Consider the following 19906-nt stretch of genomic DNA (forward strand, 5'->3'; position numbering starts at 1 on the left):
TATAATTAATGTGCGTATGATATATGAGAACTTTGTATATTTCTAACAGTTAAGAAAACTAAAATTTGTTAGGTTATGATACATATGACACTACATAGATCATGCGGAAACAACCATTAACCCAGGACAACATATTATTTACACATAATCATATAGCATAATTTAGATGCATACTCTTTGTTGCGTGCCCTCCCTAGCTGCGCCCGAACCGAACAAGAACAAGTCTTTTAGGACTCCAAGTGTCGTCCCTCCGTAGATAGTCCACAGCACGTCCGGATCCGCCTTAAGATTGACCAACTAGAATCGCCCTTAAGGTACTAGAAAATTTCGGCACTTTATGAGCAAGATGTGTGTTTTAATTTTCTCTCAAAAAACTCACTTTTGAATACTTTGAAACTTGTGTATAAATTATGACCCCTAGGCCTTTATTTATAGAGTTATGGAAAAGGAATCGTAATCCTAGTAGGATACGAATTAATTGAAATTAGAATCCTACATGAATTCTATTTAATTAATTTATCCAATTAGGAATAGAAATTTAATCATACACTGACTCTTGTAGATTCAGGAATCACGCATGAGCACAAACTCACACACACACGGCAGCCACAAGGGCTGCCCATGCGCGTGCGAGCAGCAGCCCGCGCAGCACGGCCCACGCATCCGTGGCCCTTGGCGCGCGCTGGGCCTGCCTTGCGGTAGGCCTGGGCGCTGCCTTGGCTGGGCTTGTGGCGCGCATGCTTGCTGGGCGATTGGCCCCGGCTTCGTGCTGGGCCTTCGTCCGGCAAGCCTCGTCCGATGCTAATTCGTACGATACGCTTCCGATTAAATTTCCAGTTCCGGAATTTATTTCCGATACGAACAATATTTAATATTTCCGATTCCGGATTTAATTTCCGTTTCGAACAAATATTTAATATTTCCGTTTCCGGAATTATTTTCCGATTCCGGTAATATTTCCGATTCTGACAATATTTCCGTTTCCGGCAATATTTCCGATTCTGGTAATATTTCCATTTCCAATAATATTTTCCGATACGTACCATGTTTCCGTTTCCGGCAACATCTACGACTTGGATAATATTCATATTTCCGATACGATCCATATTTCCGTTTCCGGCAATATCATCGTTTCCGGAGTATTCATTTCTTGCCTGTGACGATCTTAGCTCCCACTGAAACCAAGATCCGTCGATTCCGAATATTCATAGATGGAGTATTTAATGCCATTAAATACTTGATCCGTTTACGTACTATTTGTGTGACCCTACGGGTTCAGTCAAGAGTAATCTGTGGATTAATATCATTAATTCCACTTGAACTGAAGCGGCCTCTAGCTAGGCATTCAGCTCACTTGATCTCACTGAATTATTAACTTGTTAATTAATACTGAACCGCATTTATTAGACTTAACATAGAATGCATACTTGGACCAAGGGCATTATTTCCTTCAGTCTCCCACTTGTCCTTAGGGACAAGTGTGCATTTCCTAATTCCTTTGTCGCTCGATGCTTGCTCTTGAACATAAGGTAAGAGTTGTCATCCTTATTATGTCCAGAGGTGTTCCTCGGTTTCAGAGTTCAACTGATCAAATAAACAGATAATCATAGCCTATGATTCATCCGAGCACGGCCATGCATTTCACAGTTTCTAGCTCTCCGAGTGGCCTTGTACAACTTTTAAGCATCTCTTCCCGATTTATGGGAGGACAATCCCAATCTTGCGATCTTGAGATTAGACTTCGTTTGATAGGTGATTACCTGAGCGTTGCCTTTATAGCCTCCTTTTACGGTGCGACGGTTGGTCAACGTCAAAGCAACCAGTTCTCAAACAAGTAATCTCAAATCACTCAGGTATTGAGGATTTAGTGTCTAATAATTTAATGAAATTTACTTATGACAGACTTTCATCTCTTACAGTAAAGTTTCATAGGTCTTGTCCGATACTAGTCTTCCCAAAGTAAGTATCTATGCAAATGATTATGACATTGCCATGTCCACATAGTTCAAGAAACAGAACTACTAGTCATCTTGCATTCTAATCGTCTAACGTTTTCTATGCGTCCAATTTTATAGAAAACTCCGATTAGGGACCATTTTCAATCTTTGACATTCAAGTTCACTTGATAGACATTTCTTAGTCACAGGACTGGTCCTGACAGTCTATCTTGAATATATCGTCAAATTGAAGGGACTCATCATTTAATACTAAACCAAGATTAAATGGAATATGAAAATACATTTCATATATGATAAATGTTCAACCCCAATGTTTTACAAGCATGGGCCTCAAACCCATCTTCTAAAACAGTTCATGGAATTCAAAGCTATGCTTGATTTCCAGTGCTACAATGTGAGTGTTGCTTCTCACTTGTTGCATAGGTTTAGTTATCATGCTTTGCCAATCTTAATATCCTTTTCATCGAATGTTCTTCGAGATATGATGATAAGATCTTTTCGAGTTTGTTTATTATGTGATCTAGTCTTTCTTACTTCGATGGTGGTTTTACTCATTTTGCAATGAAGAACCATCAAGTTAGCAGACGTTTTTCTTGCTTCAAGAGTGGTTCTACGCATTTTTCAATGAAGAATCATCAAGCCAGCAGATAGGTGATCTACCCAAGTTCAGTGAAGAACTTTAAACAACCCTGTTTTATTGCTTCTTAGGCAATAATTACTTTTACTTCAACTTTATAGGTTGCTAGTGATGCTTTGTTTGGAATTACTTATCCAAGCAGTTCACAGATATGTGGAATACTCTCAACTATATCTTAGAACATAGAAATCATTATTTTAATTTCCCACGCAACAACTCATGGTCTCCAACCCATGTTGCCATTTCAAAACACGATGCTCTATAGCTCGTCCTTGTCAATGGTTAACTCCAAAGGGGTCTTGCTTGATCCTTTGCCAGTGTTTCTGCGTGTAGCATCAATATTTAGCATATCTTTATTTCCTTGAATCAAGAACTATTCCTATGTACCTTTTCAAGTACCATAAGTATTCTTGATCTCAATCTAGTTGATCTTCACTTAGATCAATAGAGATTGGTATATGTTCGTCATGGCTAAAGTCATACGATACGTTTTTGGCGATCCTCATATTATATCATACATGATAAATTCTTTTGCAGAATAATTCCCAATTGAATTCTATTCATGTAACTTTAGCTTATTCAATTTCAGCAGATACTGAATCCAGCTAAATATAGGTTAAGAATCTCATTTAGACTCTTTGATGTTTAACTTAGTAAATGCTTATACATAGTTCAAACATTCTTTACTTAGATTTATTCACATGGGTCGAATATCTCCAATGGAGACTTTCGTGTTTGATTTAGTAAATGCCATTACTTAATCCAAAATAATATCATAAGATCTTTGTAAATAGATCTTAATACCCAGTATGTACTAAGTTTCGCCATGGTCCATTATTGATGAATAATTTCAAATCTAAGTCATTAGCATTTGAATGTTATTTCACAATAGAGAGATATGTGTGTGATACACATAGGACCAATTAAGTTTTAAGTACTCCCACTAAACTTCTTATATATCTATAAGAATCATGTATATTTTATGAAACTAAAATACTTATTAGTTTCACTAAAATACAGTTCCAATTCCCAATTGCTTGCTTAAATCTGTACTTAGATTTTATAAGCTAGCTTTCCTTTTCAAGCATTTATTTGGATCCACAAACTCTATGACATACCATGTACATATTGTATTCCATCATTTGATTGAGGAATACGTTTTGTCATCCAATTGCCATATGTACCAATATGCAATCATTGCTTGAATTATAGACTTAAGCATTACGATTTTGCATGAGGTTTCAACACAATCCATGAATTTGCTTGTAACCTTTAGCAACTAATCTAGCTTTGTGTGTGAACACAATTCCATGTTTGATGGTTTTTATCCTTAAAACAAACTTGCAACCAATAGGTGTGAAACTATTCTTGCAAATCAACAAAATTTCAATTTTGTCATCAAAACATTGAGTATGTTTTATGGCCTCTAACCATTTAAAACATTTGAGTCTATATATGGCCTCTAACCATTTTAGGGAATCTGGGTTTCGTCATAGCTTTCTTACAAGTCACAAACTCATTAATCTACATGATAATAGTTTGACTGCAAGTTGTAGGTTTCTTCACTATCTAATGGAAGAATCGCATAGCTTCAATGACCTGAACTCCATGTTTCTTCACTATCTAATAGAAGAATCTCATAGTTCCAGTGACTTGAACTCTATGCCTACTAGGGTATAGAACATCAAACAATAGAATATCAATAGCCACTTGAAAGTCCTTTGAATATTCTGTTCTCCTTGAAGCACTTGTAAAGTCTTCTAAGAGATGTTTATTCTTTAAAGCCACTTGTAAAGTCCTTACAGAATAAGTTCGGATTTTCTGAAGCACTTCGAAAAGCCTCCGGAATGTCCGTTTATGTTTGTTGTTCGCCTCGAAGATTTTCGAGGTCTATTTTCTCCCACTTGTCATTTTGGAAACGAATCTCCAAAAGGACATTATTTCGAGCAAACAAACATTATGTTCTCAAAAATTCGTGGTAGAAACAATACCCTTGTGTCTCATTTGAATAAATCACAATGAAACATATATCTAGACTTGGGCCTTAGTTTGTTGAATAACAAACACTAAGCTCCCACTGAGTTTAGCAACTCTTTAGATATATATAATTGAAAAGATATCCTGAAACTACTTTTCAATAGCTTTGACGAATTTGGTTTAGTTTGGTGGTAGTTGAGCATTTTGTTTTAGAAATTATAGGAAAAGTCTTTATGATTCATCATTGATCGAATCAAGTACTAATTGACTTCGATCATTCCAACGTAGATATGCCATATCTTATGGAGCTAGATTGTGAAATTACAACACACAATCATTGATGATCATATTTGGTCTCAAGTAATCATCAACATGATCTAACCTAGATCTTTATGATTTCTTGCCGAGTGGATTTTATACTTCTGAATCTTTGAACTAGCCAAACAGATTCAACTTATATCACATTTGAGTAAATAAACCTATATTCACTCAAATCCATGTGAAATAATAAAGTCATAAAACCTTTCTTTAGCTTTGAACTCTATCGTCTAGGCGTTCTAACAATAGTTCATATTCTTTGTTACTTTCAACAAGTAAGACTAGCTTGTCTTAAGTTGATCTAGAAATCAACCAACTTTCAAAAGTCCATCAAAATAGAGCTTATGAATGTTAACTTGTTGATATGGTCTAAGCAACAATGCCAAAGATTTAATGAAACTCAAATCAAGGGTTTGATTTGAACCTAGTAAAGTTCTTTAAAGAGTTGTTTGTTTTAATCAAGCATATTGACTCAACCAGTAATTGACCATTTCATTCAAATAAACAAACAAACAAGCATTGTTTTTGTTCTTCTGAATGTGAGTCTTTCTGTGTTTGAAGCAGAAATTTAGGTATGCTGATTATGGAACAAAATAGCCATTAAGTTCCAGCCTTTGAAAGGACTTAAAACAAACTAGATGACCCTACAACTAATGTAGCATTGCCATGCTTCATTTCCCACTTGTAGGTCATTAGTGTATCCTAGCTTCCATTGTTTGAGTTATTACCGAAGTAAGAACCTCAAGCGGTATATGATACCAAGGAAGTTTGATTGCTAGGTCACTTCTCTTTAAACATAAATTTATAGGTAGAAACGGAATCGTAAATTCCTTTCATTTGTTCCTCGTTTTCCTATTTCTTGTACCCTTTCTTATAGTCTTAAGAATTGAATTCTTTAGTGTTGACTTTTATACTTTGTTAGACATGTCCAATGTCACCAACAAGGTTCTTTACCATTTTAATTTATGTTGAATATTCTGTTTCAACTAGATGATCTTACCAGAAGCTTCTAAAGTTCTCTAAGCATCGATCTATTCGAATGTCTAGGAACTAGACTCATTCGAGAATTAAATGGAAAAAGGATTTTAGGTTGTTAACCATTGGTAAAGCTGAGCGTTTAAACTCAATGCTTTATGATCTCAAAACCACATTGTATTTTGAATTCACAAGCACCAATCGGTTTGCCATTCGACTTTGATACTCGAAAACAACCATAAAAGTCGATATAAGAAACGTACATTTTAAATTGCTCACTTTCTCTCATTTCCGTGAATCGTTCTTGGATTCACTACCAATCGAGGAAATTTACTGTTACCTTTCTAAAAGGATTTATTGCAGTGCAAGATATTTAATTATAAACAATAATTAAAACATACATTGAAGCATGCAAAGTCTAAACATTTATCATGAATAATAACTTGAAATTAAAGCAACCATGCAATTCAAACAAGTTATTAGCATTTTATTCGATTTTATTGTTCCGGCAGGTGTGAATAAAATGATTCCAAGATCCTAAAATCATTGAAGAACTAAGCACAGTTTGTCGACTTAATCCTAAAACATCTTAGGTAAGCAAAAGCCTTTTGCTAATAGTCTAGAAACTACTCTTGGTTGATAGGTACGTCTAAGAACTTATTAGGTAAACCTATCGAATTTGCCACGACATAAAAGGACTCCTTACTTATATCGTTGAGTTTCACCAAAACTAACATGTACTCACAATTATTTGTGTACCTTGCCCCTTTAGGACCAATAAGTAACACCTCGCTGAGCGAAAACTATTACTAGATTGATGTAAAGGATATCCAAGCAAGTGTATATTTTGGCATGGCACCTTTTAACTCAATTTTTAAGTTTGGAACTTAAGGCTCTTACTATGTTGGTTAGATTTTAAGTGAACTAAAATCCTTAATCATGCAACATAATCAAGCTTTTGATCTCACGCATTTTAAGACATATTTAAAACAATAAATAACTTAAAACATGCATAAGATATTTGTGATCTAGTATGGCCCGACTTCATCTTGAAGCTTTGACTTCAAAGTCTGTCTTGAAAATCTCCGTGGGAGGCACCATTTTCTTCAAATAGGATAAGCTATAACTAATTACAACTATTTGATGGTACGCAGACCATATTTGAATTGAAAAATAACTTTGGTACTTTAGACCAATTACATTCAAATTAATGGTACGCAGACCATATTTTCTATCCTATTTGGGCCATACTAGTCACTTCATAACCTGCAAAACAGTACATATACAATATATACCATTCACCCATTCATTATCATGAATGGCCCACATAGCTGGTTAGTAAAACACATTATGCATCACGTAAACATTTGCAGCAATTAATCAAGGGCACCAATAATCTACCAATTATTCAGTCCTTATTAATTCTAATCGAGTTGTTTTAACCTTAAGGATTTGTAGACCTAATCAAGAGTTTATGACTAAAAAGCGCTCCCACTCAAACCAATAAATTCATATGCTTTACTAATTTTAAACATAAAATTGTATTTCTAGTCTAACCGGAAACATACAAATTTAATTAAAATTTAAAGCTCATATAAATTTATAATTGAATCCAAAAATTTAATTCAATTTCAGTCGCATTTAAATTAATTCATGATTTTAATTTTAGTAAAATAATTAGAATAAATTCCATTTATTATAATTATAATATTCAAAATTAAAATCCAAGAAATTAATTCAAATTATTAATTTTAAAATTAATTAAAATTACGTGAACTGAAATTTTCAAATTAAACATTCAAAACGATCTAATCGTAACGCAAACACCCTACGCGTTGCACGCCCATGGGCCGTACGCACACAGCCATTGCTGGCCATGTGCGCGCAGCCCATGCGCTCGTCGCATAGCTGCTGCTGTCCTATCGCAAGCCTCCGCACAGCGCCCCATCGCACGCGAGCTATCGCTCGCAGTGCGCGCGCGCGAGATCGCTCGCTGGGCGCGCTGGCTCGCTCGCTGAGCGCGCGAGCCATCGCTCGCTGGGGCGCGACATCGCTCGCTGGGCGAGCGACATCGCGCGCTGCGCGCGCGAGCCATCGCTCGCTGGGGCGCGACATCGCTCGCTGGGCGAGCGACATCGCGCGCTGCGCGCGCGAGCAGTGCTGGGCGCAGCGCTCGTGGCACGCGAGCTTGCGCTCGCTGCGCGCGAGGCTGCGCGCACTTGTGCGAGGCAGCGCGCGTTGTGGCGCAGCTCGCTTGCTGCCCACACGCGACTGCCTTGGCTCGCCCTTCGCCCATGCCCATTCGTTCATTGCTCGTGGCACACGACACAAGGCAGGGCTGCTGCCTTGTGCTCGTGCACTACGCCCTTGCTCATTGCATTCGTGCCGCACGGGCGACGAGCTCCCTTGCTCGTCGTCGCATGCCCGCATTATACAACACCCCTTAAGGGTAACACGAAGCGTCCATTGCTTCGTGCGTGCAAGTTATTTGAACGAATCGCATAAAAATTTAAAATTTATATTTAAAATTAATGACAAATTAATAAATATTATTAATTTCATAATTTTAGGGCGAAAAAATCGAAAATTTATTATCCAATTGATTTCCGATTGATATGGATTCAAGTCTAGGTCATAAAAATTTAAAATTTATCGTAAATTTACAATTTTTATGGTGGTTTTTAATCATAGGTTTCTAATTAAATTACAATTAATTATGAAAATCAAATTAATTCTAAATTATTCTAATTTTCAACAAATTAATCATAATTACAAATTAGATTGCATAATTAACAAGACTAGGCATTCAAACTTGTTAAACATATGCAGTAGGTCAATCAAAAATTCAAGATTTATCAACAGGAATCGCAAATATTTAATTTAACATCTTAAATTTACGAAATTTTGCATTCGAAAAACTAAAACCTTCGAAAAGTCATAGTTAGGCTTCGAATTTGAGAATTCTGGGTTCGGCAGAAAAATACTATGACTTTTCGAAGGTTTTAGTTTTTCGAATGAGTTCCAAGCAAATTGCATGCGGCTGGGTGGTAAAGTAATTATTTCATTTTTTCACCTCCGACGACCGTTCCTGTAACGAAGAGTGTTCCATTTGCCGACACTAGCTAAAGTGATGGGGTGTTGTTCACTTTGTGAGATCAAGTGATGAGTGGTGGTGTTTTTGTCAGCTCAAGTGATGAGAGAGGTGGTGGCTCCAGCTCCGCCTCTCTTTACTAACGTTTTCCGGCGAAAAATTTGTAGTATACTTATGTTCCAACAAGAAATGGTAGTTTACTTACGTTTTCCAACGAAATTGTTAAAAAAATCGTTGGAATTTATGGTTACTGGCGAGGAGAAGGAACAGCTTGCCGGTGGGGGAGGGGTGAGAGATGGGTAAAAAAATGAAGGGAGGGTAATATTTTTATGGGGTAAATGTGTCATTTCATGTTCAAAATGGGGACATTTTTTGCGTACGCGGACGTCAAATAGCGATACAATTAGCACATGCACCCGTATAATTAATGTGCGTATGATATATGAGAACTTTGTATATTTCTAACAGTTAAGAAAACTAAAATTTGTTAGGTTATGATACATATGACACTACATAGATCATGCGGAAACAACCATTAACCCAGGACAACATATTATTTACACATAATCATATAGCATAATTTAGATGCATACTCTTTGTTGCGTGCCCTCCCTAGCTGCGCCCGAACCGAACAAGAACAAGTCTTTTAGGACTCCAAGTGTCGTCCCTCCGTAGATAGTCCACAGCACGTCCGGATCCGCCTTAAGATTGACCAACTAGAATCGCCCTTAAGGTACTAGAAAATTTCGGCACTTTATGAGCAAGATGTGTGTTTTAATTTTCTCTCAAAAAACTCACTTTTGAATACTTTGAAACTTGTGTATAAATTATGACCCCTAGGCCTTTATTTATAGAGTTATGGAAAAGGAATCGTAATCCTAGTAGGATACGAATTAATTGAAATTAGAATCCTACATGAATTCTATTTAATTAATTTATCCAATTAGGAATAGAAATTTAATCATACACTGACTCTTGTAGATTCAGGAATCACGCATGAGCACAAACTCACACACACACGGCAGCCACAAGGGCTGCCCATGCGCGTGCGAGCAGCAGCCCGCGCAGCACGGCCCACGCATCCGTGGCCCTTGGCGCGCGCTGGGCCTGCCTTGCGGTAGGCCTGGGCGCTGCCTTGGCTGGGCTTGTGGCGCGCATGCTTGCTGGGCGATTGGCCCCGGCTTCGTGCTGGGCCTTCGTCCGGCAAGCCTCGTCCGATGCTAATTCGTACGATACGCTTCCGATTAAATTTCCAGTTCCGGAATTTATTTCCGATACGAACAATATTTAATATTTCCGATTCCGGATTTAATTTCCGTTTCGAACAAATATTTAATATTTCCGTTTCCGGAATTATTTTCCGATTCCGGTAATATTTCCGATTCTGACAATATTTCCGTTTCCGGCAATATTTCCGATTCTGGTAATATTTCCATTTCCAATAATATTTTCCGATACGTACCATGTTTCCGTTTCCGGCAACATCTACGACTTGGATAATATTCATATTTCCGATACGATCCATATTTCCGTTTCCGGCAATATCATCGTTTCCGGAGTATTCATTTCTTGCCTGTGACGATCTTAGCTCCCACTGAAACCAAGATCCGTCGGTTCCGAATATTCATAGATGGAGTATTTAATGCCATTAAATACTTGATCCGTTTACGTACTATTTGTGTGACCCTACGGGTTCAGTCAAGAGTAAGCTGTGGATTAATATCATTAATTCCACTTGAACTGAAGCGGCCTCTAGCTAGGCATTCAGCTCACTTGATCTCACTGAATTATTAACTTGTTAATTAATACTGAACCGCATTTATTAGACTTAACATAGAATGCATACTTGGACCAAGGGCATTATTTCCTTCAAAATTATGCTCCAAGATTTTACTAATGTCCTGTTTATTTTACCTTGTTTCATGACCTTATTACTTATTTCAAATCTTATTAGATCAGATTGAAAAAATAATTTCAGGTCAGATCAGATCCATAAAATAAGTTCATATCAGGAAATTATGATTATGATTATTTATTATTTATTAATTATTATGATTATTTATTTATTATTGTTATTATTTATTATTATTATTATTATTATTATTATTATTATTATTATTATTATTATTATCATTATCATTATTATTTATTATTATTACTCCCTCCGTCCCAAATTATGACAAATTTTAAGGAGATAAGTTGTTGTTTGATTATCAAATATTAATTTATTAGAAACTTAGATGTGAAATGAGATTTTGGGGCATTATTTTATTGAAAAGTATATGTGGTAAAAGATAGTGAAATATATTTTTTTAATTTAATGTGAAAGAGTGTGGGACCCTTACTTTTTGGTAGTGAAAAGAGAGAGGTATTTAAATAATTTTGAGGTCTTTCCTAAAATATAATTGAAGTATAAACACTAATCTTGGACGGATGAAAATGAAAAGTGTAAAAACTATTATGGGATGGATAATAATAATAATATTATTATTATTATTATTATTATTATTATTATTATTATTATTATTATTATTATTATTATTATTATTATTATTATTATTATTATTATTATAAAACGTTAACAAGCTACAAAGATCAAATGAACTACAAGAAGTTGGAGGGGAGCCGAGATACAATCTGGGCCCCCACTCCTCTAACTATGGCGAACCCGATCCTGCTGAAAATGTGGGCAGCTGCCCGTGCCCCAATGTCTTGAGCCCTGGAGTACGTCTGGACCCACTTCAGCAAAGAAACAGCCCCTTTCTCTAATTCCCCAAAAGAAGAGAAGGAAAAAGGAAAGAAACCGTAACCCAAAGCCCTACAACGTGCCCCATACTTATCCTGCTTCCGCTGCGCTGCAACCGCCACAACCCGACCCGGAACGAAGCCTGACAACCCAGATTGCGTCATAGGGGAAGACCCAGTCAAGTCAACACACACATCCAGACCGCCATCCCATGAGTAAAGCAGTATATCTGCAGGACGAAGAGCTCCATCACTCTCACTAGTCAGCCCAACATCAACCTCCTTGCGAGCAGAAATCCCCGACCGATAGCAAATATCCAAAAGGGTATCACGAACAACATTATGCCGATGTTTGATACCCACAATCCCAGCACAAGACACGGCATGATCCCCATAAATGTCCCCGTCGAAAACCCGAGAGCAAGCGGAACACGGCGTCGAATAAGAGAACAACGGAATACCCAACCGATAGCAAAGAACCGAACGATAAGTCTTACCGTTCATAGTCTGGCCTAACCTCGAGATGGGGACTGCCCGCAACCAAGCCGAGGAGTGATCCCCCTGCTGTGATTTCCATAGGGCAACAAGACGCGAAGATAAGGAGTAGGCGGATTCCGCATCAGCAGTAACCTTCGTGAAATATATGTCTGCCAATTTCTTCATGAGTCTGGGGGCAGCGATCTCACTAGGGCTACGCATAAGGTCGGTCTCCACGGTCCTATTGAAAAGACCAAGAGCATCGTCAAAGGCCGGTCCCGGACCATCAACACCTGAAAGCCGAAGAAGCGAATCCTGCAAACCAGAAGACTGCAAACGGGATGCAAGAAAAGCATAATGCCGAACATCACCAGCTGAATAAACACCCAATCCTCCATAAGAATAAGGCAAGGTGGAAAGGCGCCATTGCCAGTCACCGAACCCAGGTCCCGAAGCAGCCACGATGCGCTCTAAAGAAGCCCGCAGAGCCACATCAAAAGATAATTGGGCCGCTTCGAAAAGATGAGGCGGACAAGTGCGCATAGCAAAGTAGAGTTTAGAAACTCCAGTACACGCACGAAGAAGCAACAACTCACACTGGGGATCATTAAGCTTGGCTACAGCATCCATCAACACAACAGTCTTCGACACACGCTGCGAAACCAACTCCTTACAAAAAGAGGAATCCGAACTGACTGGACCACCAAGCAACTTAACATCAAGCGCAGGACGAGCAATATCCGTAGGAAAGACACCCTCTAGACGACGGCGTGGGTCCTCCGAAGGCCAGAAAACCTCCGTCTTCTCAACATTAACATGGAGACCTAAATGAGGACCCTCCTCCAAAATCAACTCCAAGACCTGTCCAACTACCAAAGTGTCACCAACGATAGTGCCATCGTCCAAGTACCAAGCCTGAAGAGATAGATCAAATGAGTCTCTTATTCGACACACCAATGGATGTAGAACCAGAGAAAAAAGCAAAGGGCCGAGAGGATCCCCTTGCTGCACACCATGACAAGACCACAAGGTATGCTCCCCATAATACAGCCGCGCTGGAGAAGAGTAGCAGAATTCAACCCAACGCGAAAGAGAAGGACAATGTAGCCGAACCTCACGCAACAAAGCCGATCTATCAACTAAATTGAACGCATTCTGAAAATCCACCAATAACATAGAGAGGCCAACATCGGCCCCACGAGCCTCAACCAACCGATTGACAGCATGGAGAATGGCCTCACCACCTGCTGGAACTCCAACTCCAAACTGAAGACCTCCAAAGTAGTTTCCTAAACGCGGACCAATCAAAGCAACCCCGACCTTAGAAACAAGGCGCCTCCAAATAGTGCCCACAGCAATAGGCCGAATACCCCCACCAGGCTTAACAAGTGGCGTAAGAGGAGCACTTGCAATGTATCCTCCAAGCTCAGCAGGACACTTTCCAGCAAGAAAGAGATTAACTACCTGAGTGATAACATCCACCAATTCATCAGAAACAGCTACAGCAGCACCACCCAAGCAATCCAAAAGGTGTTGAGCACGCAAGCCATCTCTACCGCACGAAGTACCACGCGGAAAGCCCTTAATCTGCTCCAAAACAACAGCGGAGGAAGCAGTAAGGTGATGATCAACAAGGATATCCGGTAAGGTAGGGACCGGAACGGAAGGATGCTTTGCTTGCAAATCTGCAAGAGTAGCATCATTGTAAGGGGCAAGACCTGAGGAAGAAAGAACCCTAACGGCAGCAGTGTAGTGACCGTCAGAAATCTTTCTCTTGCATTGCATAATATTACGCTCTGCTAAATCATGGTCTTCGTCAACATCCAATAGAGGGGGAGACACGCTAGCCAATGTGTCTATGACAAGTTGCTCAGAACCACCAGACACACCCCAAGAACGAATAGCAGAGGTGATACTCTCTTCCTGCTGTCGCCGCCTAACACCGGAGGAACACTCACGATTACTTCGTGGAGAAAAAGTCTTGAGGACACAAAGAGGTAACACGAGCAACTGAACCCAACAAGCGATGTCATCTGGTCTGCAAATCACCTTATCAAGCGCCCCTTTCAGAACTCGCGAAAAACCCAAACGACATTTGGGAGGGATGGATTTCACAGAACGCAGCCGCTTAGACCATAAAGTGTTTAGAAGAGCAACATCAAAAGAAAAATGATGTTCTCGAGGCGCCTCAGAAGTAGACAGCTCGGAAGCAGGAGCTTGTGGTGTTTGAATACCGTAGAGAGTAAAACGAATAGTACCATCCCCAGAATCAGGTGGGTCCACCAAAACCGTACTAGAACCACTGCCATGTCGACACCTAATACGATGAGTATGCGTCCTAAAACAATCTCCACATAGCCAAATTCCCATACGACGAAAGGTCACCTCAGCCGTAGTAAAAACCTGCAAATTGGTGGTAAGGGAATGACGGGTTACATCCCGCACACCAGTGCAACAATGACGATCCCGTAAGTGAGTGATCAGAGAACTCCTCACCAAACCACGCCCACCTCCATCCTGGCACCCGCTAAGACCCACAAAAGGGCAATGAAACTTCTCCACGGAAGCCGCCATATCAAAGCACTTCAACCGCACTGAATCTGAAACGGAACTCACCAAAAATTCCCCGTCGAACGTCGAACGGAAATGCACCAAAACAACTGCCGGTAAACTGCACCAAAAACTGCCGGAAACTGCACCAAAAACTGCACCAAAAACTGCCGGTGAACTGCCCCACTAACCTCAACACAACGCCGAGAAAACTAGTCTCCACCACCGCAACACAACTTTTGACTTTAAAGAAAGCTACACCCTTCTGCAACCTGCTTGTCAACAAACAAATAACAAGAACCCCAGCACCCTACCAACCCCAATTCACAAAGGAACGAACCACAATTCTCCAGCCACAAAATCACGACACACAAAATACTGAATTCACAAGACAATCAGCGAATTCGCACTACACAATGCGCAATGCACAATACTCCAGCGAATAGTCACTAATCTGAGATATGATATATATTCAAAAATGAGGATGCGACGATCACCCAACTGGAAGCTCTTCCAAGGTCGTCGGACAAAGGAAGCAGCCGTTGAGAAACCCACGTAATAGCAGCGAACCCAAACACCAAACACACTCCACGTAACAGCTTGAATGTCGCCGGAAACTCGCCTGAAACGACTAAGAAACCAACAACTCGCCTGAATTGATCAAGAAACGCCCAAAACCGCCTGCCAAACTCGCCGGTAATTGCCTTATAAACAGCCTCGGTCGTCGCTGTAACCACAACCCAGAAACACCGCACCAGAAACTGCACCAGAATATCACCGAAACTACACCCAAACGTCGTGCTAACCGCCTGAAAAACCGCCAGTAACCGCAGCTTAAACCCTGCCTGAGCCCTGCGCGCCGCTGCGAAACTTCGCCGTGCCGGAAAAGCCGTCGGAGATGGCCGTGGAAAATGCCCTAAACGGCCATTAGCGCACCCTAATCGCCCCTTTTTTCACTCTAAACGGCCATTATTATTATTATTATCATTATTATTATTATTATTATTATTATTATTATTATTATTATTATTATTATTATTATTATTATTATAATGATTATTTATTATTAATCAGTAATTATTATTAATAATTAATAATTAATAATTAATAATTAATAATTAATAATTAATAATTAATAATTAATAATTAATAATTAATAATTAATAATTAATAATTAATAATTAATAATTAATAATTAATAATTAATAATTAATAATTAATAATTAATAATTAATAATTAATAATTAATAATTAATAATTAATAATTAATAATTAATAATTAATAATTAATAATTAATAATTCATAATTAATAATTAATAATTAATAATTAATAATTAATAATTAATAATTAATAATTAATAATTAATAATTAATAATTAATAATTAATAATTAATAATTAATAATTAATAATTAATAATTAATAATTAATAATTAATAATTAATAATTAATAATTAATAATTAATAATTAATAATTATAATTAATAATTAATAATTAATAATTAATAATTAATAATTAATAATTAATAATTAATAATTAATAATTAATAATTAATAATTAATAATTAATAATTAATAATTAATAATTAATAATTAATAATTAATAATTAATAATTAATAATTAATAATTAATAATTAATAATTAATAATTAATAATTAATAATTAATAATTAATAATTAATAATTAATAATTAATAATTAATAATTAATAATTAATAATAATAATTAATAATTAATAATTAATAATTAATAATTAATAATAATAATTAATAATTAATAATTAATAATTAATAATTAATAATTAATAATTAATAATTAATAATTATAATTAATAATTAATAATTAATAATTATATAATTATAATTAATAATTAATAATTAATAATTATAATAATAATAATTAATAATTTATTATTAATGATTAATTAATAATTAATAATAATTATTAATTTAATTATTATTAATTATTAATTATTAATTATTAATCATTGATTATTTATTATTTGTTATTAATTATTAGTCCGTAATTATTAATTGAAATAATAATTAATTAATACTATTGCATAAATTAATTTATTTTTAATTTATATTTTATTTATTTGTAATTACGTTTTACTCCGTACACAATACACAGTATGTATTGAAAAATGAATAAAAGACATTAAATGTCATTTTACATAGCTACAGCCAACAGCCAACAACTGATTTTACCAAACATATTTGTAACCAATCCTTAGTCAAACAGCCAACAAAAGCAGCCAACTTGAACAGCCAGTCAAACCAGCCAAGTAAAACAGCCGACAGCCAACAGCCAATTGCCAAACAGGGCCCATGTCTAGATTCGACCCAATATGTGCAGATCTTGTCTAGATCAGAACCTATATGTATAAATCAAAATTGATTTATCATGTTCAGTTCAGAACCGATCTGTCTAGATCATGTCAAGTTCAGAACCGATCTGTCTAAATCATGTCAAGTTCAGAACCGATCTGTCCAAATCATGTCAAGCTTAGAATTGATCATGTCCAGATTAGAACTGATATATCCAGATCATGTCCAGATCAAAACCCTTATATTCAGATCAGAACCGATCTGTACGGATCATGTTCACATCAGAACCCATATATTTAGATCAATACAGATCTATCCAGATCATAACCGATATATGCAGAACATGTACAGATCAGAGCCAATCTTTCTAGATCATGTCTGGACCATTACCCATATGTCCAGATCCGAACCGATATATCCAACTGATGTGCAAATCATAGCCGATATCTATTGATAGGTTATGATACATATGACAAAACATAAATCATGCGGAAAAACCTTAATGCCAAGAAACATATTATTTACACATAATCATTTAGCATAATTTAGGAGCATACACTTTGTAGCGTGCCCTCCCTAGCTGCGCCCGAACCGAACAAGAACAAGCCTTTAGGACTCCAAATGTCGTCCCTCCGTAGATAGTCCACAGTACGTCCGGATCCGCCTCAAGTTAGACCAACTAGAATCGCCCTTAAGGTTACTAGGAAATTCGGTTAAGTGTTTGCAAGTGTTTGGCTTATTTTTCTTTCAAAACTTACCCTTAGAATACTTCAATCCCATGTCCATAAATTATGACCCTAGGCCCTTATTTACAGAGGTTTGGAAAGGGAATTGGAATCCTAGTAGGATACGATTTAATTAAACTTAGAATCCTACAAGGACACTAATTAATTAAATAATCCTTTTAGGAATAGGAATTTAATCATACACCAAATCCTAATAGATTTAGGAATTGTGCATGGACACAAACACACACACGCACGGGGCCACGAGGGCGCCCGCACGCGTGCGCTAGGCCCATGCAGCCCACGCTACGCAGCCACACCTTGGCGCGCTGGGCCTGCCTTGCGGTGGGCCTGGCGCTGCCTTGGGCTGGGCGTTGGCGCGCGTCTTGCTTGCTGGGCGATGGCCTGGCTTCGTGCTGGGCCTTCGTCCGGCAGGCCTCGTCCGATGCTTATTCGTACGATACGCTTCCGATTAAATTCCCGGTTCCGGAGTTCATTTCCGATACGAACAATATTTAATATTTCCGATTCCGGAATTAATTTCCGTTTCGAACAAATATTTAATATTTCCGTTTCCGGAACTATTTTCCGATTCCGATAATATTTCCGATTCTGACAATATTTCCGTTTCCGGCAATATTTTCGATTCCGGCAATATTTCCATTTCCAATAATATTTTCCGATAAGTACCATGTTTCCGTTTCCGGCAACATCTACGACTTGGATAATATTTATATTTCCGATACGATCCATATTTCCGTTTCCGGCAATGTTATCGTTTCCGGAGTATTCACTTGCTTGTGACGATCTCAGCTCCCACTAAAGCCAAGATCCGTCGATTCCGAATATCCATAGATAGAGTATTTAATGCCATTAAATACTTGATCCGTTTACGTACTATTTGTGTGACCCTACGGGTTCAGTCAAGAGTAAGCTGTGGATTAATATCATTAATTCCACTTGAACTGAAGCGACCTCTAGCTAGGCATTCAGCTCACTTGATCTCACTGAATTATTAACTTGTTAATTAATACGAAACCGCATTTATTAGACTTATCATTGAAAGCATACTTGGACCAAGGGCATTATTTCCTTTAGTCTCCCACTTGTCCTTACGGACAAGTGTGCATTTCCTAATTCCTTTGTCGCTCGATGCTTGCTCTTGAACATAAGGTAAGAGTTGTCATCCTTATTATGTCCAGAGGTGTTTCTCGGTTTCAGAGTTCAACTGATCAAATAAACAAATAATCATAGCCTATGATTCATCCGAGCACGGCCATGCATTTCACAGTTTATAGCTCTCCGAGTGGCCTTACACAACTTTTAAGCATCTCATCCCGATTTATGGGAAGACAATCCCAATCTTGCGATCTTGAGATTAGACTTCGTTTGATAGGTGATTACCTGAGCATTGCCTTTATAGCCTCCTTTTACGGTGCGACGGTTGGTCAACGTCAAAATAACCAGTTCTCAAACAAGTAATCTCAAATCACTCAAGTATTGAGGATTTAGTGTCTAATAATTTTAATGAAATTTACTTATGACAGATTTTCATCTCTTACAGTAAAGTGTCATAGGTCTGTCCGATACTAGTCTTCCCAAAGTAAGTATCTATGCAAATTTTTATGACATTGCCATGTCCACATAGTTCAAGAAACAAAACTACTAGTCATCTTGCATTCTAGTCGTCTAACGTTTTCTATGCGTCCAATTTTATAGAAAACTCCGACCAGGGACCATTCTCAACCTTTGACATTCAAGTTCACTTGATAGACATTTCTTAGTCACGGGACTGGTCCTGACAGTCTATCTTGAATATATCGTCAAATTGAAGGGACTCATCATTTAATAAACCACAAATTAAATGGAAAAATGAATTCTATTCATTTATTGTGAATGATTAACCAATGATGTTTTACAAAGATTTAAACTCTAAAACTTTAAAACATTAAATAAGGACATCAAAGCCATTCTCCAATATGCTTGATTCCCATAGCTGCAGTGTGCGAGTTGTGCTTCGCCTGCGGCAGAGGTTTTGTCAATGGATCTGATATTTTGTCATCAGTTCCTATCTTGCTTATCTCGACTTCTTTTCTTTCAACGAACTCTCGTAGAAGGTGAAA

At 37.6% G+C, this 19906-nt stretch overlaps 1 pseudogene; it reads right to left on the reverse strand.

The window, feature by feature from the left end:
- LOC130462763 (uncharacterized) overlaps window positions 1-19906 on the reverse strand; it is a 68195-nt pseudogene that overhangs the window by 3398 nt on the left and 44891 nt on the right.

The sequence above is a fragment of the Spinacia oleracea genome, chromosome 1 (assembly GCF_020520425.1).
Source record: "Spinacia oleracea cultivar Varoflay chromosome 1, BTI_SOV_V1, whole genome shotgun sequence".
NCBI classification, from domain to species: Eukaryota; Viridiplantae; Streptophyta; class Magnoliopsida; order Caryophyllales; family Amaranthaceae; genus Spinacia; species Spinacia oleracea.